At 54.6% G+C, this 27,305-nt stretch overlaps 1 long non-coding RNA gene across 3 annotated transcripts in view; it reads right to left on the bottom strand.

Annotated features, from left to right (window-relative positions):
* The window catches only part of LOC103351528 (uncharacterized), a 48,435-nt gene that overhangs the window by 13,683 nt on the left and 7,447 nt on the right, over positions 1–27,305 (bottom strand). Inside the window, exons 2-4 of one of the 3 annotated variants that reach the window (XR_007911472.2) lie at positions 22,132–22,356; positions 20,581–20,778; positions 1,592–2,735 (exon numbers count right to left, since the gene is read on the bottom strand). This is a non-coding gene — a long non-coding RNA (uncharacterized lncRNA). Of the gene's footprint in view, positions 1–1,591; positions 2,736–20,580; positions 20,779–22,131; positions 22,357–27,305 lie in introns of those variants that run through there. The other 2 variants (XR_011383556.1, XR_011383557.1) reach the window with 2 other exon arrangements.

The following is a 27,305-nucleotide window of genomic DNA, read 5'->3' as shown; positions in this document are numbered from 1 at the left end:
TATTCCAAGGCCATGCTTGCATATGGAGAGGCCTCGAAACCAAACACCAGATCCCTCAGATGCCCCCTCATTCTCTCCCAGACCCGACCCCAGAGCAGGGGGAAGCTCTCTGGGAAGGACTCTTATCTGTTTAAATTCCGGCCCTGCCAGTCACCACTGGTCCCTTCCCGAGCTTTCTTTAACCACACTCATTCTATCAGAAGAAAAACTCAAGTGTTAATACACCTGTACAGACTTCTGTCACATACCATTGTCCTCTGTTTTGTTACCAAATAGAATCACTCACAAACCACTGTTGATTCTGCAGGCTGGACAGACTTTGTTCCAGGCCATTGTACATTCTCCAGACCTATTGAGGCTCCTTAAAAATCATTTACAACCTGTCTACACTTACATCTGTCTGCATTCCCCATTCTCTCCTTCCCCCGGGACAAAGGCATACACACATTTCTGAATCATTTTAGGCTAGTGCAATATTGCACGCCTGTGATTTTTTTCCTCATGCTGTGATATTTCCCCTTTTGCACATTAAATAAATTTTCTTAGTTTTCTCTTATTTAATCTTCATCAGTTTATCCCAGCAAGACTTAGGAGGGTGAAGGGACATTTTCCCTTTGCCCCTGCACCTCCTATTCAGATGCCATGTCTTCCCTCCTGACTGGGTACCCCTGCCCCCAGTTACCACAGATGCTCACAACCCAATTCCTCACCACCAAGTCCAAGATGGAAGGGAAGATCAGGTGTTCCCAGCACAGGGCTACAACTTGAACCTGCCCTGGAAAGAGTTAATGACACAGTTTTCCAGAAAATTGAGCATCACTCTGGTGGCAGTAATGTTGGCAGCATAACGAAGGTGGATATAGCTCCTGGGGCAGAGGCCTGTCCAGAAAGCAGGGGCCAGCAGGACACCAGAAGTAGCAGATAGATGGCACACTGGTACCCAGGACCACAACCTGAGTCACGGGTGCCTCCTGAGGGTCAGCCAGGGCTCGGAGAGAGATGAGGTAATGGTCAAGAGAGAAGGGTTTAGACAGGATGCTCCAGAGATGCTAAGCCTGAGGCCACCACTCATTGTTGCATACAAATGCCATGTCTTGATCTCGGGCGATGCAGTCAGGGACCCGAACAGCACCTCAGCCCTAGGCAGCTCCAAATGCATTCTGGCTAGACCTGGAGTGCAGGGTCCTGGGAGACTGTGCAGCAAGGCGGGCTGAGCTCATACCGCAGCGACATGCTGGCAATGGCTTCAGGGTTGTTGAGCTTTCCCAAAAAGGTGATTCTTTTTTTTTAAAAGATTTTATTTATTTATTTGAGAGGTAGAGTTACAGACAGTGAGAGAGAGAGAAACGAGAGAAAGGTCTTCCTTTTTCCATTGGTTCACCCCCCCAAATGGCCACCACGGCTGGAACTACACCATTCCGAAGCCAGGAGCCAGGTGCTTCCTCCTGGTCTCCCATGCGGGTGCAGGCGCCCAACCACTTGGGCCATCCTCCACTGCCCTCCAGGGCCACAGCAGAGAGCTGGACTGGAAGAGGAGCAGCCGGGACTAGAACCTGGTGCCCATATGGATGCCGGTGCCACAGGCGGAGGATTAGCCAAGTGAGCCACGATGCCGGCCCCATTTCTTAAAACAGTTGTGCTGCATACTGAATTGTGTGCTTGATGCTTTATCCAGGGTGCCTGCTGTGCTCCACGGATGCATGTCTCAGACAGGTGACTGCTCGGCCCACGTGTGGAACAGGAGCAGACAGTCAGCTGTGGGGTAGGAAGGGCTAAACCCTTCTAAGGACCCCACACTGTGGGCCCCATGGCCATGGATTAATAAAAAGTCTCACCTGTAGCATCATAGTCACCCTGAGAGACAGACAAAGCCAATGTCAGCCTTCCTCAAGGGAAGATGGGCAGAGTGGGCATGGCACAGTCAACAAAGCCCATGAGAAAGGCCAGTGACCAACTCCAGGTGCTCAGTACCCTGCAACGTCCTCCTCCTGTCCCTGCCCACCACCCCTTCCACACAGGTACAGACTCCACCCCTAGGACAGATGCAATCCGCTATGGCTGCCATGGGAGTCACAAGCAGCCATTGCAGGCTCTTAGCAACGTGCTCCTTCTGGAGGGATGGGAGGGGACTCCCATGACCCGACAACCACCGTGTGACCCTGTGGCTGGTGAGGGCATGAACAGCGTTCAGGGATGGAAGCAGGCTGCTGGGCATGCCCTGGGAAAGGAAAGTGCAGGTGTCATTGGGATTTGGCTACCTCCTGCACCTGCCGGCCCTCAGCCATGAGCCTCCGCATGCTGCCTCAGCCTCTCATTGGAGTAGCTGATCCAAGGCTGTCACAAACTGTTGCTAGGAAACAGCATGAATCTGAACATGCCCAGCAGGCCTTGTAGAAGGAGAGAAACCCAGGAACCACTGCAGGGGCCGGTGGGAGTGGGCTTCCCTAAAGATAGAGGTGACAAGGCTCCGGCCAAACGGAATGACAGGGTGTCCACGTGGCAGAGCTGGAGAGCAGCACGCCGGGCGGTGTGCAGAGCAGTGCACGCCAGAGTGGCGCCCGTCACCCTCTGTGCTCCCTTGGTGAGCTTAAGACAGGGAGAAAGTCCCCAGGAAGGATGAGGGGCTGCGTGGGGCACTAAGTTCTACTCTCACACCTGTGTTTTCTTGTCCTGTCTCTCTCGGGAGGTGCCTCTTCTGCCAGGACTTCTGAGCAGCTTTTTTTAAAGATTCACTCCTAGACATGAAAAACGATCATTCAAATCTTCATGAATCCTTGTAATGAGAGACTTCAATAGATGGGGGAAGGGTGGGAAGAACTTGGAAGACATAACATTAAAGCAAGGTGAAGACTCCATTTAGAAAATGGGAATTAGTGTTCTCTGTAATAAAAGGACCACACTCACAAGTCGAGAATAAGATGAGGAGCCAGCACTGTGGTGCAGCGTGCAAAGCTGTTGCCTACAGTGCCAGCATCCAGTATGGGCGCTGGTTCAAGTCCCGGCTGCTCTACTTCTGATCTAGCACTCTGCTATGGCCTAGGAAAAGCAGTAGAAGATGGCCCAAGTGTATAGGCTCCTGAATCTGGGTGGGAGACTCAGAAGAAGCTCCTGGCTCCTGGCTTTGGATTAGCCCAATTCCTGCTGTTGCGGCCATTTGGGGAGTGAATCAGTGGATGGAAGACCTCTCTCTCTACCTCTACCTCTGCCTCTCTGTAACTCTGCCTTTCAAATAAATAAATACAAATCTTTTTTAAAAATGAGTGAAGAAAAGAACTGTTCAGAGAAAAATAAATAATTTAAGCTTTGTAATAGAAACACAAGAAGACTGGAGGATTGAAATAAATCTCCCCAGAAATTGGGGAGAGGAAAGAGATCTGAAGATTAGGTGAAAAAATATCAGAGCATACTGTGGGGAGCAATCCGGACTGGACTGGGTTACTGAAATTAAGACTTATTCTATGCATCTGCTCTCCCACAACATGGCGTTGGGAGAGAAGTAAACAGCTTCCGCACAGCTGCCTCCAGTTCAACTAATAAACTGTAGGACTTGCTCCTGATTGGAGAGCAGCGTACACGGCGTGTGGGCAGCCGAGTTGGGATTGGCGGAGGAGGACTATAAAGGAGGAGAGAGACGGCATGCACCAGGAACATCTATGGGGAACATCTAAGGGAACCCGTGCAGCCCCCGAGAAAGCCGGCCGGCGGTGTGCCGCTCCCCTGCGGAAGTGGGGAATGTGGCCAGGGGGAACTGCCCTTCCACGGAGGTGGAAGGGACAGTAGCCAACCCGGGAAGAACCAGCAGCAAACCCGGGGAGGGCCGAGCAGATGAAAGAACAGCGCAGGGTCCTGTGTTGCTCCTCCACGAAGAGGGGGAGCAACATAATGGTGCCGTGACTCGGATATGAAGCCTAGGCAGGGCTTAGTGTCGTTCCTCCACGAAGAGGGGGAGCGACATAATGGTGCCGTGACTCGGATATGAAGCCTAGGCAGGGTTTAGTGTCGTTCCTCCATGAAGAGGGGGAGCGACACATACGTTTAGCCTAGCAGTTAAGAAAACTGCGTCCCACACTGGGGCACCGGAGTCCATTTCCTGACTGTTACTCCTGACTCCAGCTTCCTGCCGGGGCAGACGTAAGAGGCAGCAGTGACGACTCAAGTAACTGATTTCTTGCTGCTCACATGAGACACTTGGATTGAGTTCCTGGCTTCCACCCTAGCCATTGTGGGCATTTGGGGAGTGAACCAGCAGGCAGGAACTCACTCTGTCCTTCATATGAATAAATACATGATTTTTAAAAATTGCTGACTCTTGGGGCATTGTGGAGTAGAGGGTTAAGCTGCTACCTGCAGTGCTGGCATCCCCTATGGGTGCTGGTTCAAGTCTCGGCTGCTCCATTTCCAATTCAGCTCCCTGTAAATGCAGCCGGGAAAGCAGTGGAAGATGGCCCAAGTCCTTGGGACCCTGCACTCACATGGGAGACCTGGAAGAAGCTCCTGACTCCTGGCTTTGGATTGGCCCAGCTCTGGCCATTGCAGCCATTTGGGGAGTGAATCAGTAGATGAAGACCTTTCTCTTTGTCTCTCCCTCTGTCTGTCTATAACTCTCTTTCTCAAGTGAATAAATAAAATCTTAGAAAGAAAAGACCCTAAGAGGTGATCCCAATAGATATTTAAAGAAATACTGACTCCTGCTATATATAGTTCTTCCAAACAGTAAAAGAAGAAAGGTGAGAAAATTGATTTAGTAACTCTGTATGAGTAGTTCTAAGAAGAGAAAACAGTGAGGGAGGAAATTAACAGAAGTGTATTTATTTGGATCCATGGAGTGGAAGAGCACTGAGCTTCCAGGTTGAAGGGACCACGGATGAAAAGGCACACACAGTGCAGCACTCTTCACTAAGCATGAAGAGAAAATCCTAAAAATTCACCCACCAGGGATGAGAAACAGCTACAACACTAGAAGGAGCCACAGGAAAACTTCAAACTGTCTCCACAAAGAATTACAAATCCAGTGTAAATGTGGATCAAATGTGAGGGTAGAAAAAGCCATCATTAGATATTCAAAGTCTCAACATTTTACCTTCCATGTACCAGGAAATTTTTTTCTTTTTCCTTAAGATTTATGTATTTGAATGTCAAAGTTAGAGAGAGAGAAACACACACACACACACACACACACAGAGAGAGAGAGAGAGAGAGAGAGAGAGAGAGAGAGAGAGGCAGGCAGGGAGGGAGGGAGGGAGGGAGAGGTGTCTTCCATCTGCTTGTTCACTCCCCACATGGCTGGAATGGCCAGGGCTGGGCCAGGTTTAAGCTCCGAGTCAGGAGCTTCATTCGGGTCTCTCACATGGGTGCAGGGGCCCAAACACTTGGGCAACCCTCTGCTGCTTCCCCAGGTGCATTAGTGGGGAGCTAGTTTGGAAGTGGAGCAGCCAGGACACAAACCAGCCCCCACACGTGAGGCCAGTGTTGCAGGTGGTAGCTTTACCTGCTGTGCCACAGCACCCACCCTACCAGGAAACTTCTGGAGAATGTTTCCCATAAACACAGGGGATAAATGGTACCCAGGAAAACAGAGTGTCATGGGTGGAGGGGTACCTGAGCATCACCAGACGAGGGGGCAAAGACTCTTTTGGGGACAGTCCCATTGTACCACCACAGGGCAGCCAGTCTCAAGAGGAGCAGGAGACCTGAGAGAATAGAGATATGAGAGACCCAATGTGTTTGCTGGTTACCCGTGGGTGGTCAGGCTGGGAAAGACATACACAGAGTAGAGGGTTCAGAAATACACAAGCACTCGTACGGTCAGTTAAGAATGGTATCTATTCATCTTCAATTTATTTGAAAGGCAGAGAAACAGAGAGGGAGATCTTGTTATCTGCTGACTCACTTCCTAAATGCTTTCAACCGCTAAGGCTGCGCTCGCTCGGCTGAAAACAAAACTGGGAACTCAATCCAGGTCTCCCAGGTGGGTGGCAGGGACCCAAGTACTTGAGCCATTGCTTGCCGCCTCCCAGGGCATTTTTTTTTTTTTTTACAGGCAGAGTGGACAGTGAGAGACAGACAGAGAGAAAGGTCTTCCTTTTGCCGTTGGTTGGTTCACCCTCCAATGGCCGCCGCTGCCGGCCCGCTGCGGCTGGTGCACCGCACTGATCCAATGGCAGGAGCCAGGTACTTATCCTGGTCTCCCATGGGGTGCAGGGCCCAAGCACTTGGGTCATCCTCCACTGCACTCCCTGGCCACAGCAGAGAGCTGGCCTGGAAGAGGGGCAACCGGGACAGAATCTGGCGCCCCGACCGGGACTAGAACCCGGGGTGTGGGCACCGCAAGGCGGAGGATTAGCCTAGTGAGCCATGGCGCTGGCCCCAGGACATCTTTTATAGCAGGCGGGGATGGAAGTGGAGGAGCCATGACCCAACAAGGGATGCAGGCATCCCAAACAGTATCTTAGTCATGGTGCCGAAAGCCCACCCCTAGTCAACTGTTTTTTAATAAACGTGTCAGGAAATTCAAGGAGAGAGGGGTTGGCACTATGACGCAGCAGGTAAAGCCACAGCCTGCAATGCCAGCATCCCCTGTGGGCGCCAGTCCTGGCTGCTCCACTTTCAATCCAGCTCCCTGCTAATGTGCCTGGGAAATAGTGGAAAATGGCCCAAGTCCTTGGGTCCCTGTACCCACGTGGGAGAATTGGAAGAAGCTCCCGGCTCCTGGCTTCAGCCTGGCACAGCCCTGGCCATTGCAGTAATTTGGGAGGTGAACCAGCGGATGGAAGATACCTGTCTGTCTCTCTCTCTCTGGCTTTGACATAAATAAATAAATTTGTTAAGCAAAATGCTGACTCTTGCTACATATAGTTCTTCCAAAAAGTAAAAGAAGAAAGATAAGAAAATTGGTTTAGTGACTTGGTATTAGTAGAAGTTCTAAGAAGAGAAAACAGTGAGGGAGGAAATGAACAGAAATACGAACTCAAAATATATCATGAACCTAAATATAAGAAATAAACTATAAAATTCTAGAAGAAAACAGGAGTGACAATGAACTTGTGAAGCATTTCTCAGCTACGACACAAAATGTGTGGACTATGAAAGAAACTAAGCAAATGAAAAATAATTTAACTATGAACTAGAGGAATAAGAAAATATTTTACAAAACAGGAAATCTAGTCCCCTTGCACTATAAGGCTATCCTGTGAATATACCACATAGTGGTCAAAACAGCAGAGAGAGTAGATATTAACCTAATCAGAAATTGCAAAAAAATTGTGTCAAAAGGATAACTGAAGGAAGTGACAACTAAAATCTCCAGAAACTAGGAAGTGACTAGATAATCTCTACGGTTTTAAACCCAGTAAGTGACAACGGAAGCAGAGGATCTAAACACATGGACGTAAACACTCCATAAACAGCAGGGAGATCTGAAAGCAGCAGCCCCCGGAGGGACGGAGCAGGTGGGGCACTTGGGACAGCGATGCAGTTTTGCGGTAAGCCTCAGAATGCTGCTTCTTTTCACCTGTTGACTGCATTGTTTGGATAGAAATAAATTCTATTTAAAAACCACACATGGAGGGGGCTGGCACTGTGGTGTAGTGGGCTAAGCCTCCACCGGCGGTGCTGGCATCCCATATGGGCACCAGTTCTAGTCCCAGCTTCTCCTCTTCCCATCCAGCTCTCTGCTAATGGCCTGGGAAAGCAGTGGAAGATGGCCCAAGTGCTTATGCTCCTGCACCTGTGTGGGAGACCTGAAAAAAGCTCTTAGCTCCTGGCTTTAGATTGGCCAACTTCAGCTGTTGTGGCCATTTAGGGAGTGAACCAGTAGATGGAAGACCCTTTTCTCTGTCTCTCCTAACTCTACCTCTCAAATAAATAGAAGCTTTTTTAAAACACACACACACACACACACACACACACACACACGGCAGGTGTAACAGAGCAGAGGATTAAGCAGCCTCTTGGGATGCCTGCATCCCGTATCAGAGCACCAGTTCCAGTCCTGGCTAATGTGCCCGGGAGACCGTGGGATGACGGCGAAGTGATTGGGCCCTGCCACACAAACGGGATATCCAGATGGAGTCCTAGGTCCTGGTTTCTGCCTGGCCCAGCCCTGGCTGTTGTGAGCATTTTGGGGAGTGAACGAGAAGATGGAACATTCCTCTCTCCCTCTCCCTCTCTCTCTGTCAACTGAAGTAGATGAAAACAAACTTTTTTTTAAATAAAAAATGAAATCACATCAGGCACAGCCCACGGCCCCAGAAGTTGCTCAAGGGAGGCCAGTGTGGGTGACTTTGTGGCCTCAGGCCAAGGCAGCCCCAGACAGGTGAGCAATCCTGGGAGGTGGTACCAGGGGCTGTGCACTCCAGGGAAGTGTGGTTCTGTCCTGGAGCTGAGGGCTGTCTGGCTTGACAGAGGTCTCGGAGCCATCTTTCCCTCACTGAGGTCTAAGCTCTCGTCTCCTCTCCCCCTGCCTTCGAGCACCGCCCTTGGTGTCAGCATTCCACACCCCATGGTCTTATTTTTTTAAAACCTTTTTTTAAAGATTTATTTTACTTGAAAGTCAAAGTTAGAGAGAGAGGAGAGGCAGAGAGAGAGAGAGAGGTCTTCCATCCACTGGTTCACTCCCCAATTGGCCGCAACGGCCGGAGCTGGGCTGATCCGAAGCCAGGAGCCAGGAGCTTCTTCTGGGTCTCCCACGTGGGTGCAGGGGCCCAAGGACTTGGGCCATCTTCTACTGCTTTCCCAGGCCAGAGAAGAGAGCTGGATGGGAAGTGGGGCAGCCGGGACTCGAACCAGCACCCATATGGGATGCCGGCACTGCAGGCGGCAGCATTACCTGCTACGCCACATCGCCGGCCCCACCCCGTGGTCTTCATCTGTTTCCTTGGCGGTCTGCACTGAAAGCCCCTAGGGAGCCCGGAAGATGCCCCATGCACTACCCTCCCCTGCCTCAGCCTCTGAAGCTTCACCCAGGGCTGCGCCACAGCAGGACTCGTACACTGGGATTTGGTGGAAGGAGTACACAGCACTTGACTTGAACTAGAGCTTCTTGCACCAGCGGGGCACTGTCACCCAGGGGCCCCGTGGCCACCCCGGGAGCCTCTGTCCTCCCCCTCCCAGTCCTCTGCATTGGAACAGGTACAAGTGGGACACCAACTACAGCCTGGCAGGTCAGCCCAATAACCCCCTTCCCATAAGATGCCCAGGTGACTCTGGGGGTGCCCCGAGCAATGCACTGACCTCTTAACCCACTCAGGGGCAATTTTACAGAGAGGGCACTAGGAATTTGAAAGGAAGGGTGAGGGAGGAGGGGGGAGGGGGAAGGGGAGGGGGAGGGGGAGAGACTGACTGACTTTCATCCACTGATTTACTCCCCAAATGGCTGCAACTGCCAGGGCTGGGCCATTCCAAAGCTGGGAGCCTGGAACTCTATTTGAGTTTCCCATGTGGGTGCAGGGGCCCAAGTACTTGGGACATTTTCCTTTGCTTTCCTGGATGTATTAACAGGGAGCTGCACTGGAAGTGGTGCAGCCAGGACTCGAACCAGTGTTCATCTGGGATGCTGGCATCAAACCCTCTGTGACACAATGCTAGCCCTCCTCCTTTTAATTTTTTTTTTAAAGAAAGCACTAGAAGCAAAGAAGTGGGTGGTCAGGGCATTTATAGCTGCAGCGCCTGCTTAGGAGAAATACTGTTTCCTGTTAACTCTGCAGCTGGCCTTATCTGTGCCTGCTTTCTCAGCGGCATCAAAGGGAGGCCAGACAAATGTTTGTTTACACTGAGTTCTGTCCCTTGAGGATTCAAGGAGCTGATGCTGTAGGAAGGGCTGGGGACAGGGGCAAGCTGTGAACAGGGCTCAGTACACTTCAGCTGTAAATATCAGCTGCGCTGGGGGTAGCCATACGCCCAGATAGTACAGCAGTGCTTAATACAGCCAGCGGGCATGAGACTGGGCACAACTTCCTGGAAAGCTTCCTGGAGGAGGTGAGGAGATGCTGACTCGAGGAGGAGTGGAGGGCAATCCAAGCCCAGAGAACAGACCGGGAAGGGCAGGAGCCACCGGAGAGGGGCAGGAGTGTCCCGAGATGAGACAGCTGTGGAGCCAGAGGGGCACTTACTGATCCTTCCACAGTGAGTGTGAGGCTCTGATCCTACAGGGGATGTAGCCGTCACAGCGTGGGCCCCATGTCTTTCCACAAAGGAGCTGCAGGAAGAGAGCTGCGGCCCAGGCCAGGCAGTGACTCGCCAGCGGTCCTGCGGTGGTCCCAGGATTCCAACCCTGGGCTCCCAGGCCACGCCTCTGCCCTCCTCATCCTCTCCTGGGCTTTGTCCTCTGCATCCTCAGGGAGAGAGCTGTGAGCACCAGGGTGTGGGCTCAGGTGCAGCTCAGTGCAGAGGAAAGACGGGCAGGCCCCCTTCCTCCCCTTTCACCCCCACTCCATAAGCTCTCCCTGCCCTGTGGAGGGAATGCTAGGAGGTCGACAGAGGATGGGGAGCGTGGGAGGCAGCCCTGGGGGTGTGCGAGGGCCTCCCTGGCAGAGGAGGTGGGGACTCCTCCAGCTTGCTATTTTAAAAAGAGCAACAGATATAAGAAGCACAAGCAGCCCTGGCAAAGCATGTGGCACAGGCTCTCTTCCAGCAGGGCCCCCATCTCCCAGAGTGCGCCCCGCCCCTCCAGGAGCTCAGGCTCACACCAGCAGGAGGCTGGGACCACGGCTTCTGTATTGCCCCAGGGCTCTGCTGCACTTTCCAGTCCCAGAGAAAGAAAGGAGGAGAGAAAAGCAGCTCCCGACACCCAGAACCACTCTGACACCACAGCTGGACCTCAGCCACAGCCGCACTGCGCCATCCTCCCCCCGACACAAACAGCCTCATCGTGCACCAACCTCTCACAGGGTTCCTCAGGGACCAGGAGAGGGCGAAACCAAACATCACTTCAAACTCCTTACAGGTGGCACTGTGCTGACATGACCCTCTCTTGGCTAAAACCAGTGACTGCTATTTTCAGCATTTCTTAAGGTCCTATTATTTCTGCTGTATTTTCTTCTATTTTTTAAAAAGCTTTAAAAAGATTTATTTATTTATTTTAAAGAGTTACACAGAGAGAAGGAGAGGCAGAGAGAGAGAGAGAGAGAGAGAGAGAGAGAGAGAGAGAGAGGTCTTCCTTCTGCTGGTTCACTCCCCAGTTGGCTGCAACAGCCCAAGCTGTGCCCATCTGAAGCCAGGAGTTTCTTCCGGGTCTCCCACGTGGGTGCAGGGGCCCAAGGACTTGGGCTATCTGCTGTTGCTTTCCCAGGCCATAGCAGAGAGCTGGATGGGAAGTGGAGCAGCTGGGACTCGAACCGGTGCCCATATGGGATGCCTGCACCACAGGTGGCGGCTTAACCTTCTAAGCCACTACGCCAGCCCCTTTGTTGTATTTTACTTTATTTTATTTTTTGGACAGGCAGAGTTAGTGAGATAGAGACAGAGAGAAAGGTCTTCCTTCCATTGGTTCACCCCCCAAATGGCCGCTATGGCCAGCGCTGCGCCGATCCGAAGCCAGGAGCCAGGTGCTTCCTCCTGGTCTCCCATGCGGGTGCAGGACCCAAGCACTTGGGCCATCCTCCACTGCCTTCCCAGGCCACAGCAGAGAGCTGGACTGGAAGAGGAGAAACCGGGACAGAATCCGGCGCCCCAACCAGGACTAGAACCCAGAGTGCCGGCACCGCAGGCGGAGGATTAGCCAAGTGAGTCCTCTATTGGTTCACACCCCAAATTTCCACAACAGCCAGGACTGGACCAGCTGAAGCTGGGAACTGACCCAGGTATCGGACACGGAGACAGTAGCCCAACTTGAGCCATCACCTGCTGCCTTCCCGAGTGCTCAGTGGCAGGAAGCGGGAATTGGAAGTGGAGCTCAAACCCAGGCGCTCCGTTATGGGGTGTAGGTGTCTTAACCACTCTGCCAAATCCTGCCCCTCAGCCTCCTGCAATTTCAGATCCCAACTGCCAGGATCAGCCCTCCTCTCCCTTCCCGATCAAGCTTCAGAGGCAGCTGGTACAACCTCTACCAACTGAAAATCTCTTGTCCCCATACTTCCCAACGGCCAGCTCTCCTCGCCGCTCCCTTCCCCTCTTCCCAAGCTCAGGGCCTCCCGGCACATGTCACCTGGGAAGGTTCACGTCTCCATCTTGCTCCCTCTCTCCTACCCCAGTGCCTCCTGACCAGGCTGAATTAAGGTGCAGGGCTCCCAGAAAGCCTGGCTCATCTGCAGCGACTGCCCAGCTACTGCCCAGCTCCTGAACCTGCCCGCTCAGGGCCAGTCACGCCCTAGCCAGGCTTGTCTGCAGCCCAGCCATCAGCCCAGGGACCCCCTGCTCCCAGGTCCCGCCGCCTCGCTATCTGGGCCGCCCGCCTGGCAATCCCTCATCAGGCAGGGCGGCCACAGGCTCCTCACCACAGCCCTGCTCTCCAGTAACAAGTCTCCTGCCTCCATGACACAGGTCATTCATCCAAGGGCTGGCCCCCTCCCCCACCCAGAGCCAGACCTCTCAGCTTCCCAAGGACAAAGACCAAGAAACCCTCAGCTTCCTCCTGCGGAATCAGGGCTGCAAAGAGCCCGCAACACAGCGAGAACTGAAAAACCGGGCTCACTGAGAGAGCCTCGCTCTCCGCTGCTGGTGCCCCAGTACCCCCGAGGACGCAGCCTCCGGCTACAGCCGCTCTGGGACTTTCTTGCAGAAGAACACCTGGTAAGACTGTTCTCTCACACAGCGCCGCCTCTGTCCCCAGGCCCCTTCCTCTGTAATCGCATTGCTAAAGCTGAGGTTTGGACTTTGCTTATGGATTTTTGGTTGTTGGTTGGTTGGGGTTTTTGTTTTCTCTTTTTAATGCCTCTATTTTTATTCCCTCCAGTCTCTGTACTTTGCTTTTTTTCTAGGTATTTCTGGAGCATTCTTAAAGGAAATCTTACAGCCCTATAAGGAAATAAACCCGTGGAGCACCACAGTTGGAAGCAGGGCTATTTAAGTCAGAAAGAAAAGTTACTGTATTTGCATTACAGATGATGCTTTCAAAGCAAGTAAAGGCCCCCACAATCTCTCTGCCCAATGCTTTTGCCTTATCTTGCTTCAGAGTTTTCTTTAAACTTTATATTTCATTAGACTTGAAAGGCAGAGAGGAAGAGAGATCTTCTATCCTCTAGTTCACTGCCCAAATGCCCATAACGGCGAGAGTCTGCCAAAGCCGGGAGCTTGGAACTCCTTCTGGGTCTCCCACAGGGACTCAGGTACTGGAGCCATCACGTACTGCGTTCCAGGAAGCTGGGTCAGGAGCAGAGAAGCCAGGATTCCAACCACGCATCCCCAAGCCATGACTCAAATGCGTCACCAAATGGCCGCTCCAGAATTCTTGCTTTTCTTTTTTAAAAAGGACCGTTTATTTGAAAGACAGTGTGACAGAGAGGGAGAGAGAGAGCGATCTAGCTGCTGGTTCACTCCCCCAAATGGCCACAATAGCTAGGGCTGGACCAGACTGAAACCAGGAGCCTGGAACTCCATCCGGGTCTTACATGTGGGTAGCAGGGCCCACTGTTCTCCCAGGCACACCAGCAGGGAGCCAGAACAGAAGCAGAGCAGCTGGGACTCGAACCAGCACTCTGATGCAGGATGCTGGCATCACAGGCAGCGGCTTAACCTTAACACCAGCCGCCAATAGCTTTTCTTTGTATACACACAGCCACACTTGGGTGTAATTTACCCATCACTCCAGCCCTGCTCTGGGAATCTCAGCGCGATTCGTTTGGGCTTTGAGCCCAGACACAAGCTGCCAGCCCTGCCTGAGCCCATCCTGCAGGTTCCTCCAGGGCCTGGCACAGGGTGTGCCATGTTGACAGAACTCAAACAGGCTCTGCAGAAGTAAAGCAAAGGAAGTGAAATGAATTCAGGGAACAGCATGAGTGATCAGGCCCAGGGAACACGAGCCCAGGGCCATCCAGTGAGTCTTGGAAAGCAGCCAGAGTCTAGGCAGAATGTATGTATTCCAGGAAAGCCCACACGGGGAGACAGCCTGGGAGGGCAGGCTTTGGGGAAGTGGGGTGCATCTCCCCGGCTGGGGCCTGCTTCCTTCAGAACCAGACTGGTCAGAGCCGCTAGAATGAAGGCTGCCCGCTCAGTTTAAGAAGACACTTCCCAGGCCGGCGCCGCGGCTCACTAGGCTAATCCTCTGCCTAGCGGCGCCGGCACATCGGGTTCTAGTCCCGGTCAGGGCGCCGGATTCTGTTCCGGTTGCCCCTCTTCCAGGCCAGCTCTCTGCTGTGGCCAGGGAGTGCAGTGGAGGATGGCCCAGGTGCTTGGGCCCTGCACCCCATGGGAGACCAGGAAAAGCACCTGGCTCCTGGCTCCTGCCATCGGATCAGCACGGTGCGCCGGCCGCAGCGCACTGGCTGCAGTGGCCATTGGAGGGTGAACCAACGGCAAAGGAAGACCTTTCTCTCTGCCTCTCTCTCTCACTGTCCACTCTGCCTGTCAAAAAAAAAAAAAAAAAAAAAAAAAAAAAAAAAAAAGAAGAAGAAGAAGAAGACACTTCCCGCAGTAAATAAGAATGCATGGAGCAGAGAGAGGGCTGCTGGGCGCTGCTTCTGATGGCTGAGGGAAAAGATGCCTGTGCCCCATGCCCAGGCCACGTCCACAGCAGCAGAGATCACAGCTCTGCATCACACAGCTCACGCGGACCTCGGCGGTGGTTTCTCCTGGATGCGTTGCAGATCGTGTTAGCGGCAGCTTGTTCCCAGCTGTGAGCACTCAATCCCCTTCCGTGGCATCCCAGGGGCTGCCTCAGAGCCTGGCATGGATTCCAGGTTAGACATGCGAGGGACCAGCAGGTAGGGTCCACAGGAAGTCACAAGGAGCCCCCAGATGCCAGCAGGTAAGAGCTACCTGGACCCGGCTCAGCGGAATGGACTGCCCGGGCGGGACCAAGGAGGGAGACCCAAGGTCAGCACCAGGGCAGGCTGCTGCCACAGGGACCCACTGCCCCCCTCAAACTCCACCCGAGCCTTCCCCACTCTTCCCCCCGCCCCCATGTCTCTTTCCCTGAATGGGGCTCCTCTGTCGCCGGCACCCAGCTCACCCATGCCCCATACCTGCTGCCCCGGGGTGAGGAAGCTGCCACCCTGGATCTGGGCCCACCCGAGACACCTTCCTTTCCAGTTTTTCCACCTGACCCCCTCCTCCAGAGTTTCTTAGTCACCCGGCCCACCCTTGCTGGAATTCTCTCTTTCTTGGCAGGAATCAGGCTACTGCTCAAGCGGCACAGTCCCAGAGACACCTGGGCTTTGACGCCAGTGCTGCTCACAGCCCCAGCCAGGCCGGCCTCGCACAGGAAAGGGTACGTGCAGGCTAAGGGACGGGTACACCGAGTTAGAGCACCCCTGGAGCTGCAGCAGGACAGGAGCTGGGTGAGATCTGCATTTCCTGTCAGGAGCAGCGCCCCCCTGGGAAAAAGTGGCTCATGGCGCTAAACTTTCCACCTCCAGGCCTCACAGGGGTGCATGGTGGCCGAACAAGGCACTCGCAGGCCATGAGCGCCCCCTCTGCCAGCCCCAACGCCTGTGCTGAGCCCACCACTCCCACGAAGCCCTTCCCCAGTGCTCTCCACCTGCCAGTCTTTTCTGCCCAATCCATGCCCAGCAGGGCCTGAGAGGGAGATCAGTTGGCTGAGCCTGCTCTGTACCCAAGACCTAGAAGTAGAGCATCGTGCGTTTGCTTGGTGGAAGGTCGAGGGTCCAGGGCGAAGTGGGGGAACCATGCGTGCTGGAAGATCCTATTCCCTTGGGGTACAAACAGCACGACTTTGACTAGTCCAAGTCCAAGAAGAACAATTTCCTTGGGCTGCCTCCTAGTCCACAGCGCAACTTTGACCAGGTCATCCGGTCCCTCTGGGTCTGTCACTCCACCTATGCAATGACAAATCTGGCCCTGCTGTACCTGTGCTGCAGGCGTCAGGCTGTCAGTGCTCTCCCAGTCTCCCTCAAAGTTTTCTGGTCCTGTTTCTATGTTACTAAATTAACTCACTAGCCTGGGTTCAAAAGTTCTGACTCCTCCCCTCAATTACAGCTTCATGCTAATGTTCGCCCTGGGAGGCAGCAGATGACAACTCAAATACTTGGTTTCTTGCCACTCATGTGGGAGGCCCAGACTGAGCTCTGGGCTCCTGGCTTTGGTATGGCCCAGCCTCAGCTATTGCTGGCATTTGGGGAGCATATAGGAGATTGATCTCTGTCTCCTTGCCTTTCAAATAAATAAAAATAGCTTTTAAAACTTTTTTTATAAAGAGTTGTTAATTTTATTTGAAGGCAGAATTATAGAGAGAGAGAGGGAGAAAGATAAAGGTCTTTCATCCACCAGTTCACTCCCCAAATGGCTGCAATAGCCAAAGCTGGGCTGATCCAAACCAGGAGTCAGGAGCTTCCTCAGGGTCTCCCATGAGGGTGCCGGGGCCCAAGCACTTGGGCCATCTTCTACTGCTTTCCCAGACCATAGCAGAGAGCTGGATCGAAAGTGGAGCAGCCAGGACTTGAACCAGTCACACATAGGATGCCGGCACTGCAGACAGCAGCTCTACCCGCTATGATGCAGTACTGGCCCCACAGATTTTATAGCTTTTAAAAAATAAAATTGAATCAAGAAATTGAGGTAGTGGTGAGGCCAGCCCACAGACTCGCCCAGATCACAAGACTCGAAGCTCATTTATCTCTGTAGGTAACATCTTTTTCTTTTTTTTTTTTTTTTTTTTTTTGACAGGCAGAGTGGACAGTGAGAGAGAGAGACAGAGAGAAAGGTCTTCCTTTGCCGTTGGTTCACCCTCCAATGGCCGCCGCGGCCGGCGCACCGCGCTGATCCGATGGCAGGAGCCAGAATCCAGGTGCTTTTCCTGGTCTCCCATGGGGTGCAGGGCCCAAGCACCTGGGCCATCCTCCACTGCACTCCCTGGCCATAGCAGAGAGCTGGCCTGGAAGAGGGGCAACCGGGACAGAATCCGGCGCCCCGACCGGGGGTAGAACCCGGTGTGCCGGCGCCGCAAGGTGGAGGATTAGCCTATTGAGCCACGGCGCCGGCCTTTTTTTTTTTTTTTTTTTTTTGACAAGCAGAGTTAGTGAGAGAGAGAGAGAGACAGAGAGAAAGGTCTTCCTTTTTCTGTTGGTTCACCCCCTAAATGGCTGCCATGGCCAGCGCACTGCGCCAATCCAAAGCCAGGAGCCAGGAGCCAGGTGCTTTCTCCTGGTCTCCCATGTGGATGCAGGGACCCACGCATTTGGGCCATCCTCCACTGCCCTCCAGGGCCACAGCAGAGAGCTGGACTGGAAGAGGAGAAACAGGGACAGAATCTGGTGCCCTGACTGGGACTAGAACCCAGGGTGCTGGCGCCACAGGCAGAGGATTAGACAAGTGAGCCGCAGCGCTGGCCCTGTAGGTAACATCTTGCATTCAGTCTTAGCCTGACATTTTTTTCCAGGAATTATAGTTCCTTAGCAAACAGTAAGTACCACCTGCACATAGCCCATAGACTAACTGGAGCCCACTCTGTCATCATCAAAACTCCGAAAAGGACAGATATCACTGACCAATCAGAGGAGACCCCCGGCACTGTGGGCCAATCAGAGGCCAACACATGATCTGATAATGTACTTCTCCACCTCAGCTTCCATCTATAAAATCCTTTACCCTCTTACACAGCCTGGGAAGCAAGTAGTAACTGCCCATGTCCTTGCTCCGCACTTGGCAGATAGATACCTACCCCTTCCTCCACCAGGCATCAGTGACGGGGTTGCTGCATGTCAGGCAAGTGCATCCAGGTTTAGGGGCTCAACAAGAGTGGGACGGGGGCCGGTGCTGTGTAGTGAACCCACACAAGGAATTGCACTCTCTCTCTTCCTTTTGTATCTGAAGATCTATTTATTTGAGGGCTGGCGCCGCGGCTCAATAGCTAGTCCTCCACCTTGCGGCGCCAGCACACCGGGTTCTAGTCCCGGTCGGGGCGCCGGATTCTGTCCCTGTTGCCCCTCTTCCAGGCCAGCTCTCTGCTGTGGCCTGAGAGTGCAGTGGAGGATGGCCCAAGTGCTTGGGCCCTGCACCCCATGGGAGACCAGGAGAAGCACCTGGCTCCTGCCTTCGGTTCAGTGCGGTGCGCTGGCCGCAGCGCACTGGCCGTGGCGGCCATTGGAGGGTGAACCAATGGCAAAGGAAGACCTTTCTCTCTCTCTCTCTCTCTCTCTCTCTCTCTCTCTCTCTTACTGTCCACTCTGCCTGTCAAAAAAATAAAAAATAATAAAAAAAAGAAATAGAGGCTTTTCCATCAACTGGTTTACTTCTCATATGCTCACAACATTTGGGGCTGGGCCATGCCAAAGCCAAGAGCCAGAAACTCCATCTGGGTCTCCCAGGTGGGTGGCAGGAATCCAAGACCTTGGGCCATCATTTGCTACCTCCCAGGTGCATTAGCAGGAAGTGGGGTCATAAGCTGAGGTGGGACTCCATGCAGGTGCTCCCATATTGGGTTGTGGACATCCCAAGTGGCTGCTTAACCCACAGCACCACAATGCCAGCATCTCTCTGCCTTACACATAATAAAAAGTTGATAGAGAAGATAAATTAATAGATAAATCTATATTTTTAAATATTTCATTTGAGAGGCAGAGTTATAGATAGAGAGGGAGAGACAAGAGAGAAAGATCTTCCTTCTGCTGGTTCACTCCCCAAATAGCTGCAACAGCCAGAACTGCGCCGATCCGAAGCCAGGAGCCAGGAGCTTCCTCTGGGTCTCCCATGTAGGTGCAGGGGCCCAAGCACTTGGGCCATCTAATACTGCTTTCCCAGGCCATAGCAGAGAGCTGGACTGGAAGAAGAGCAGCCGGGACTAGAACCGGCGCCCATATGGGATGCTGGTGCCGCTGGTGGAGGACTAACCTACTGTGCCACAGCACCGGCCCTAACATAAATTTATTAAAAAAAAAAAAAAAGATAGAAGGGGCTGGTGCTGTGGTGCAGCGGTTAAGCCACGGCTTGCAGCACTGGCATCCTGTATGGGCACTGATTCGAGTCCTAGCTGCTCCATTTCTGATCCAGTCCCCTGTTGATCCCCCTGGGGAAGCAGCAGAGGATGGCCCAAGTGCTTGGGCCCCTGTACCCATGGGAAGCCCAGATGAAGCTCCTGGCTCCTGGTTTTGGCTTATCCCAGCCCCTAGTTGTTGAGGCCATTTGGAGAGTGAACCACAGTACAGAAGATCTATCTCTCCCTTTCTCTTAAATCTACTTTTCAAATAAATAAATAAATAAATATTAAAAGGAGGAGGAGGAGGAAAACAGACTGTTAAAAATGGAATCCGCTGTTCCCAATCAAGCTGTCAGGTCCTGCCCTGAATCAGTCACTCCTGCCCCATCCCGGGGCCATGAGAGCCAGCAGGCAGCAGCAGGTGTTCGAGCCCCATTCTGGGCAGGCCCGCGCCGTCCCCACAGTGACCAGCACTCACCCTCCCACCACGTGCCAGCTGTGCCTCGCCCAGGCAGGAGGAAGTGCCGGGGCCTTGGCCCAGAGCTCCACAGGTGGAGTTTTCCAGGGGAGTCCAGTGAACTTTACTCTGTACAAAATCCCTGACAGACTGCTTGTGAAGCAAAGAGATTTATTCTCGTAATTGCAGAACCAGCTCAAACTGGCGCTGCTCCGCCAGCTACAAGTGGAGTGGGGCTCTCTCAGCCAATAAAGACCAGCTCAGGCTGAGCCCTTGGGGGCTCTGGATTAAAGAAGGAGGGGGAGGGAAGGAGAAAGAAAGAGAGCGAGCGAGAGCGAGAGCGCTCTAGATCTGAAAGCCTGGTATGTACTCTATGCAGGCGGAGGATTCCCAGACTGAGATCTGGCATAGGAACCCAAAAGCTACGCATTTATTTTTCTGTTTAAGATTTTTGTCAGTGTTTTATTTGAAAGGCAGAATGACAGAGAGAGAAAGAGGTCCTTCCATTCCACTGGTTCACTCTGTAAATGGCTGCTACAGCCAGGGCTGGACCAGACCAAAGCCAGGAGCCAGAAACTCCAAGTTTTCCACCGGATGGCAGGGGCCCAAGGACTCTGGCCATGTTCCACTGCCTCCCCAGGCTCATTAGCGGGGAGCGGGACTGGAATTGGAGCAGCCGGGGACACCAGCCGGCTCTCCGATATGGGATGCTGATGTTGCGTCAGCCTAACCCACTGCACCACAATGCTGGCTACACATTTCAGGGCAAAGCACTTCTGTCTGGTTCTGACCGGAGCCAGAGAGCCTAACAGATGAAGCACAATCACTGTGGATTGGAAAGATCTGGGCATGGGGAACGGCTGGCAAAAACGCGAACGCAGTGGTTGGCTTGCTGCCAACACATACAACAGAGCGCACACTGCTGGTCACGCCGCCTGGGCTCGTGCAGAGAAAGCCGACACCCACAGCCAGTGTTTCCTCCCAGACACCGGGGCCCTGTCAGAAGCCAGGGTTCTACTGACCGGGAAACTCTGGTGCTAACCCCCCTCACCAGAGCCTGCCCGGCCAGCCCGCCGCACACCAGCTTGTCCACGCTCACCTGACCCCAGAGCAGAGAAGCGGATTGGCACCTGGCCTCCTATCTCCTTGCTGGCTGACCTTGCAACAAAGTCTTTCTTTTCTCAAGACCTGGTGCCCTGGTGCTGGCTCCCACGTGGGTGTCGGTCACGTTGCGGCTCTTGGTGCTGGAGGTTCAGGTCCAGGCCTGGTGGTCCTGTCGGCTGTGCGTCTGGTGAAGCTGCAGGACAGCAGTGGCAGCGTCTGTCAGAGCAGGGGGCACAGGGCGAGCAGGGCAGCATGGAGGACCCGGGCCCACTCAGGCTCTCTCCCCAGCTTTCTCGCAAGAACCGCTGTCATCAGGCACCACCCAGCGGTCTTAGGCCCTCCCACTCGATCCACCTCCAAAACACTTAATTGATTGAGTCTTCTCTAGGGGCTGCTCATTAGCTAACAGGTGCTCTCCCTGCCTCCCGCTCTGGGCTCCAGTCCAAGAAGGGGTTCCTGGACTGTGGCTTCCCTTTAAAGAATAAAAGAGCCCTGGATGGAAGGGCAGGAGCGCTGTGTCCAGAGTGTGACCCTGGCCAGCCCCAGGTCCTCATCCAAGCAGACTAGATGCCACCTGATGTGTAAGGGCTGCCTCGCCAGCTAGAGTTCCAACCTCAACCTCGGGAGGAGGGGCTGAGATGGGAAAGGGGCTGGGTGGGAGGCGCGGCTGAGTTCAAGCCAGGCAGGGCCGTTAGGTAGGATAGGGAAGGGAAGGAAAGCAGAAGGAATTCCTCCCTGGGCGTCAGGAAAACCCTCTCCCTATGGCCCCCTACAGTGACCCCTGGGGGGGGGGGTCCCCGCCTTGTCACAGCTGTGGGTCAGCTGCTGTGATGAGAAGCAGCTCTTGGAGGCTCAGTGCCTGAGGGCCAGCAGGTGCAACAGGTATCTGTGCTTCACCCAGTCCCCCGCCTTTCTCTGGGGTCTGACTGGCAGCCCCTTCCCTTACTGGGTGCTGTGTACGCACTTGCAGTGGCTGTTAGGCGTTGGAGTGTTGGTCCTGAGGCCACGGCGGCCCCCGTCTCTCCAGGAGGAGCTGGGTGCTGAGAGCCTGCAGCAGCTGTTTGCTGACTGTTTGCCCTGGCAACCAGAGCAGGTTGCATCTGACCCAGGGCCAGAATGAGCTCCTTCATGGAGGAGGTGGAGGGCAGGGGGCAGGAGGAGGACACTACAGAGAGCTGAGCACCTGCAGCTGGCCGCTGGGCTGTCTTTAGGGTTTCACAACTATGCTATGCCCTCTCTGCCCCTCTGCCTCCCCATCTGCCTAAGGGGTTTGCTAGCATCCACTCTGCCTCTCAGAGTCACTGTGATGCCCAGGGTGACACTTGTCATGAGTCTAGAGCCATAGGGACCACAGAGTGGAACCCACGAGGACGGGGTGTGGTTAGGACTTCCGGCCCTGCAGTGGGCTTGTCCTGCACAGGAGCGTCCCTTCAGTGGGCTGGGCAGCACCCCATCTCCAGACACACATCCAGGGCGGACCCACAGGCAGCCCCTCTCTGGACCAGAACAAGCTTCACCATGACCCTGGCTCCATCGTGGTGCCCACCTTGGGATCCAGGCAGGTCCACACTGTAGTCCCAGTAGTGACGAGTGGGCAAAGGTGGCCCTGGAGCGCCTCTGAGAGAGCCCCGTGGGTGCTGAGTCACAGGCTGTCCTGACCACCAGGGCAACCGTGGCACACGGCTGCCGCCTTGCCCTGCCCCAGTTCTTCGAGTGAGTTGATCTGTGTGTCCTGGGCAAGCTGCCTCTTGCCAGGCCCCAGCTTCTGCCTCTGTAAAGTGGGGGACAGAGGGCAGTGAAATGGCCTTATTTGGCACTCACACTGAGTGCCACCTCCCACCAAGTGTCCTCTTGTGCCTTCTGTGCCCAGAGTCCAGGCAGCAGCCCGACTGAGGCCTCTGTTGGCTCTGGACCAGAAACAGCTCTTGTAGACCTGATCTTGGGGTTTCTATTTTCATGAGGGGTCTACACTCGCCATGCCTGCAGGTCCCTGTCCTTGGCACCTAGGCATTCTGAGAAGTGGGCCTGCTGGCAGCCTGTCACTGCTCTCACACACTGGAGCTCATCCCAGCCAATGAGATGCAGCTCCCACAGCCTCCAGGGAACCCCTGCACCCGATGCTGGTGGGCCAGTCCCTAAGATGACTCACAGGAGGAACCTTCTGTCCAGAGCAGGGTGACTCAGCGACAGCTGAGATGCCAAAGCCCCCCACCTCTCAGGCGCCTCCCTTAAACTCCATCTAGAGCTGAAATAGATGTATGGCTTCCCCCAGTATCCCGTGCTCTCCCCTTTATCTGTTCACAAGTGCTCTTCCCCTTCTGGAATGCTCTTCAACCACTGCCCTCTCAACCCCACCCTCGGTCCTGCCATCCACACCGTGTCCTTAGTTTATTCTTTCTCCTTCTCTGAACCTCTGCTTTATCGTCAACCCCCACAGAAGGACCTCTCAAGACCATGAGGATTAATTAGCACCCTGTGCCTGGGTACCAGCCTCACCCACAGCGGTCCATCAGACTCCGAGCTTTGAAAGCCAACACAGCTCCTATTGTAGCCTCTGACACACAGGAGGCATTTAATAAAATCACTGGTGCCTGAAGGAATGACAAGGGCATTTTGACACTGTTCCCTCCTGGGAAGATTGCTCTGGCGTGGCGGGTGGGTGGGGAAGGACACAAGACCAGAGGAAAGGGCACAGGTCACGTGGAGGACCCATGCGTCACAAGAGCCACGTGGAGGAGTCAGGAAGTTGAAAACCCTTTGTACTCATCAAATGAGGAATCCCAAGGGCACATGAGGATCCTGGGGTTGTCGCTGCAGCTGTCTGATGCAACCAACAAGCCCCCAGTTGGTCTGAATGCCCTCCTGAGCTTGGAGCTTGGACCACCTGCAGCATGCCCTGCACAGCACGACATCCTTTTATGAAGTCCAGCAGCAAGACAGGCACGGACCAGGCACCGGTCCTGTTGGGCTCAGCCTCTCTGACAGCTATAGCTTGGCCATGGCCCTGGGCTAATGGGACCACCAGAGGTGGGCTCTCAGGTAGGCCTGGAATGGTGCAGGGCTTTTGTCACCTGCTCTGGGAGAGGTCCCGGGTATGTGGTGCAGTCTGTGCATTGCCCAAGAGCATAGCCAATGAAGTGAGACTGACCACGGCAGAGGTGACACTTGCCAGGAGCAGGGAGCCTCACTGAGGGGCCTCCAACAGAGGGGTCATCACCTGGTTAGAGCCAATGTGCCAGCTGGGTCTGAAGCTTGGCCAGGAAGGAAAAGGAAGGCTGTTCTGGCAGGCAGGATCAGAGATTCCTGGAGACTGAAACAGCTAGGAGGTGGGACTTAGACCTGGCCCAGGAACTGCCTGTGGAGGGGACTCGGAGCCTGGGCATTAGGAGCAGATGAGTCTGCTTAATGGGCACCCTATGCTTTGTTCCGGCTGGGTCAGGAGGCCACTTCTGTACCCACCTCATCCTCACCCTCCCAGGACCCTTTTTTGGCACGGTGTCCCCAAGTGCCTCCGGCTCTGTCCTATACCCCTGGGGCCAGCCCACTGCCTTGCTCAGACTGGGGTGCCCCAGGACTCAGCCCCCAGCGTTGGTAGCAATGAGGACCCGCCAAGCATCTACACTGGAATTCTTACCTAACCAGATAGAGGCTGCTGGTGCTGGTGGTGACCAGGGCTGCCTGCCCTGCTCTACAGCTTGCCTCCCTCCCTCCTGTACCTTTTCCACCATCGCTGACCCACAGTCTGGGTACCGATCCCCTGAGTCCAGGCTCCAGACCCCACGCAGCCTCTGGTCTTGGAGGCTCGGCCGAGAAGTCGACCTCGCCCGTGTTCCCAGAGTACACAGACTGCGGCGCAGGGCAAGGGAGAAGTGAGGCTGCTACCGCGGCTCCAGGGCTCTGGCCGCTGCTCCGAGGGCGCTGTCCACACCGTGGTGCTGAATCGCGCCGCGGAGCCACCCATGAGAGGACGCTCCCAGGCTGCAGGATCCGACCAGGACTCCAGGACGCGACCACACTGGTGCCATAGCCGTCACAGTTCTCACCCCCGTAGGTTAACCAAGAAGCAGAGGGGAAGTCCAATCTTGCCTATGGAGGCTCAGCGCAGGCACCAGGCTGGCCCAAGAGAAGCAGGCAAACTCCACTCCCCTGCTCTTTCCAGGCACCAGCGGGAGTCCACCCGTCTTAGACGTAGTCCCTGCACATTCCAGACCTATTTTACGGATTGTGGGCAGTAGGCTGGGCACAGGGAAGGCTCGCCTCAGTTTCCTGGGACTCAACCCATGTATGGCGTCCAAGCCGCGCAAACGCACAGGGAGAAACTCCCCAGAGATCCTTCCGTGTGCCTCCCACACTGTGAATGCGCCCTTCTTTGGCTCGGACACCCCCGTCCTTTGCCTCCCAGAGTCCCTAGAAGGGTGGGGGCTGGCTGTTCCCAGCGAAGAGTATAGCAGCTGCGGAACCAGGTTTTGCTCATGAGCGTGGGGACGGCTAGGCTGCTGGAGAAGTTGTGCTCATATGGACTGTGCTACTAGGAAGCCAGAAGAGGCGGGCGCGACTCTGCGCACCAGGCTCAGAAAAATAGAACCGAAAAGTACCACGAGCATCCAGAAAGCCGTGTCCCTGGGCCCCTCATCGGTCCCGCCGCGCCGCTGCCCAAGGTCTGCTTCCTGATCAACCGGAAGCGCGGTTCGAGTCCGAATAGTGGAGGCAGACTTCGGGCAGGCAGGTGCTGTCCAGCGCTCTCCAGTGGAGCCGAGCCCGCGGCAAGCGCCCGCTCTGCGCCGCCAGACCGCGCGCCAGGCAGAGGCTGGCGCGGGAGACGGAGACGCCCAGCGCCGAGCTGCCAGGGACCTCGCGTCCTGACCCCTCGCTGTCCCGCGGCGCCGCCAGCAGCAGGCCGCACCCTGCAGGCACCGCCAGGCAGCGGGGTGCGGCAGGGAGAGCCAGCAGGCACGGAGCCTTCCCAGAGAGAAAGCGGAACATGCCCCAGCCGGGCGTTCCCCACTGGGCTGCTGGGCTGCGGGCTGATCCCTGAGGTGTGCAGTTGTTCACAGCCAGCCCTGGGAGGGTGGAAATGCAGGCAGAAGACAGACCTCTCCCTCTTACCAGCCTTTTATGCTACAAAATGAAAATGCGGGGCTCATTGTTCATGAAGTAAGGATTTCAAGTCGGGAGCAGCAGAGCGTTAAACCAAGCGCAGAGCTCTTCCAGGAGCACCCCCTGTCACTATGCAAGCCCCACACCCACGAAGCCAGCTCTGCCCCTACGCAGCCCACACATTTTGGAGGACCTTGGGACTACTTACTATTGCACCCCCCAGTCAGCTGCCCCAGTGCCGTAGTAAGGGAGGAGGCAGGGTCGGAGGCTTTATGAGCGCCCCGAGGGTGCTGGCAGCCAGCCCTTGTCAGAGGTAGTAGGGCCTTGCCAACCCTTGGCTTCTTTCTGCAGCCCCAATACCTCCATCACACCCCAGGGTGTGGCGCGGCCAGGGCCACACCAGGGGGAGGAACCGGCTCTTAGGGACCTGCTGCCTTGTTCTCAACTGTTCCCTCCCGGTATCTAAGCAGGCGGACTCCTGAAGTTAGTGAGGCCGACCGTGGCAGTGGTGTCTGGGAAGCCTCTGGAAGGAAGAACAGAGTCTTAGATCCCAGGTCTGGAGGGGACCTAAACGGTGGGTCCTCAATGGTCCAAACATTGCTCCATTGTTATTAAATGATGCCTTCCCTAACCCGGGAAAGAGGCGCTAAGGAAGGAGAGACCTATCCTTAGGCAGGGATAAGAACTTCCAAACCATAGAAGGCCCTGATGGTTGGAAGAGCAGGGACAGCAGAGGGCGCCCTTGTTGTGCAGACACGGGGAGGCAGCACCCACAAGCACACACATTTTATCACACCTGCCCAGAGCCCCTCACCCTCACCCTCACCCGTGCACATATACATGCCCGGCCTCACAGGCATCTGAGAGGCCAGAGTTAGGACGCAAAAGACTCTCAGAAACCCTTCACCTTAACCCCCACGCCCCAACTCTCCATTTCCATGAACTTGTGGCCCGGCTCAACCAGCTGGGAAGAGGAACTGGGACCCGCGGATTCCTTCCCCACCCTGTGGCCCTGTGTATCTGTCCGGTGGGAAGATGTTCACTGCAGTGTTATTTTCAGTGGGGAGTAAGCTGATAACACCATCTGGGTGTGTTGCAGAGGCACAAAATGACAGCTGTGAAGGCTGTGAGCCATAAAGATAGAAAAGCAGGACACCAAGTTATTCCCATGTCAACAGTGCATTTGCATATGGAAATGAAACCTGGACTGAGCTGGGATGGACGATGGTTCTCATTTTGATTTTCCTAAGGATGTGTCAAACAGTCCCCTCTGGGAGAGAGAGGTTCCTGGTGATTGTTTTTCCCTTGTTTCTGACATGTTCCACAATGAGCAGGTATGAGTGGGATAATCAAGGGCAAAGAAGCAAACACACACACACACACACACACATACACACGTCCCTGAAAGAGCCTGTTCTGTTAACACTGCCACAGTGGTATTAATCCGGGAGGGCATTCTCTGCCCCAGGCCGCCTTGGGGGATGGGGGCTCTTCCTTTTCCTCCCCACAGATTTCCCCCTCTTGACCCTTTTAACCTTCTTTAGGGGTCCCTGGACCACCCAAACAGGATGCAAATGAACACACTTGGAAGATCCAAAGGCCTCTGGTCCCAGCTTCCTGCTG

Source organism: Oryctolagus cuniculus, chromosome 17, assembly GCF_964237555.1.
Source record: "Oryctolagus cuniculus chromosome 17, mOryCun1.1, whole genome shotgun sequence".
NCBI classification, from domain to species: Eukaryota; Metazoa; Chordata; class Mammalia; order Lagomorpha; family Leporidae; genus Oryctolagus; species Oryctolagus cuniculus.
Note: the sequence above shows the minus strand (reverse complement) of the source record. Positions and strands in the feature narration are given on the sequence as shown.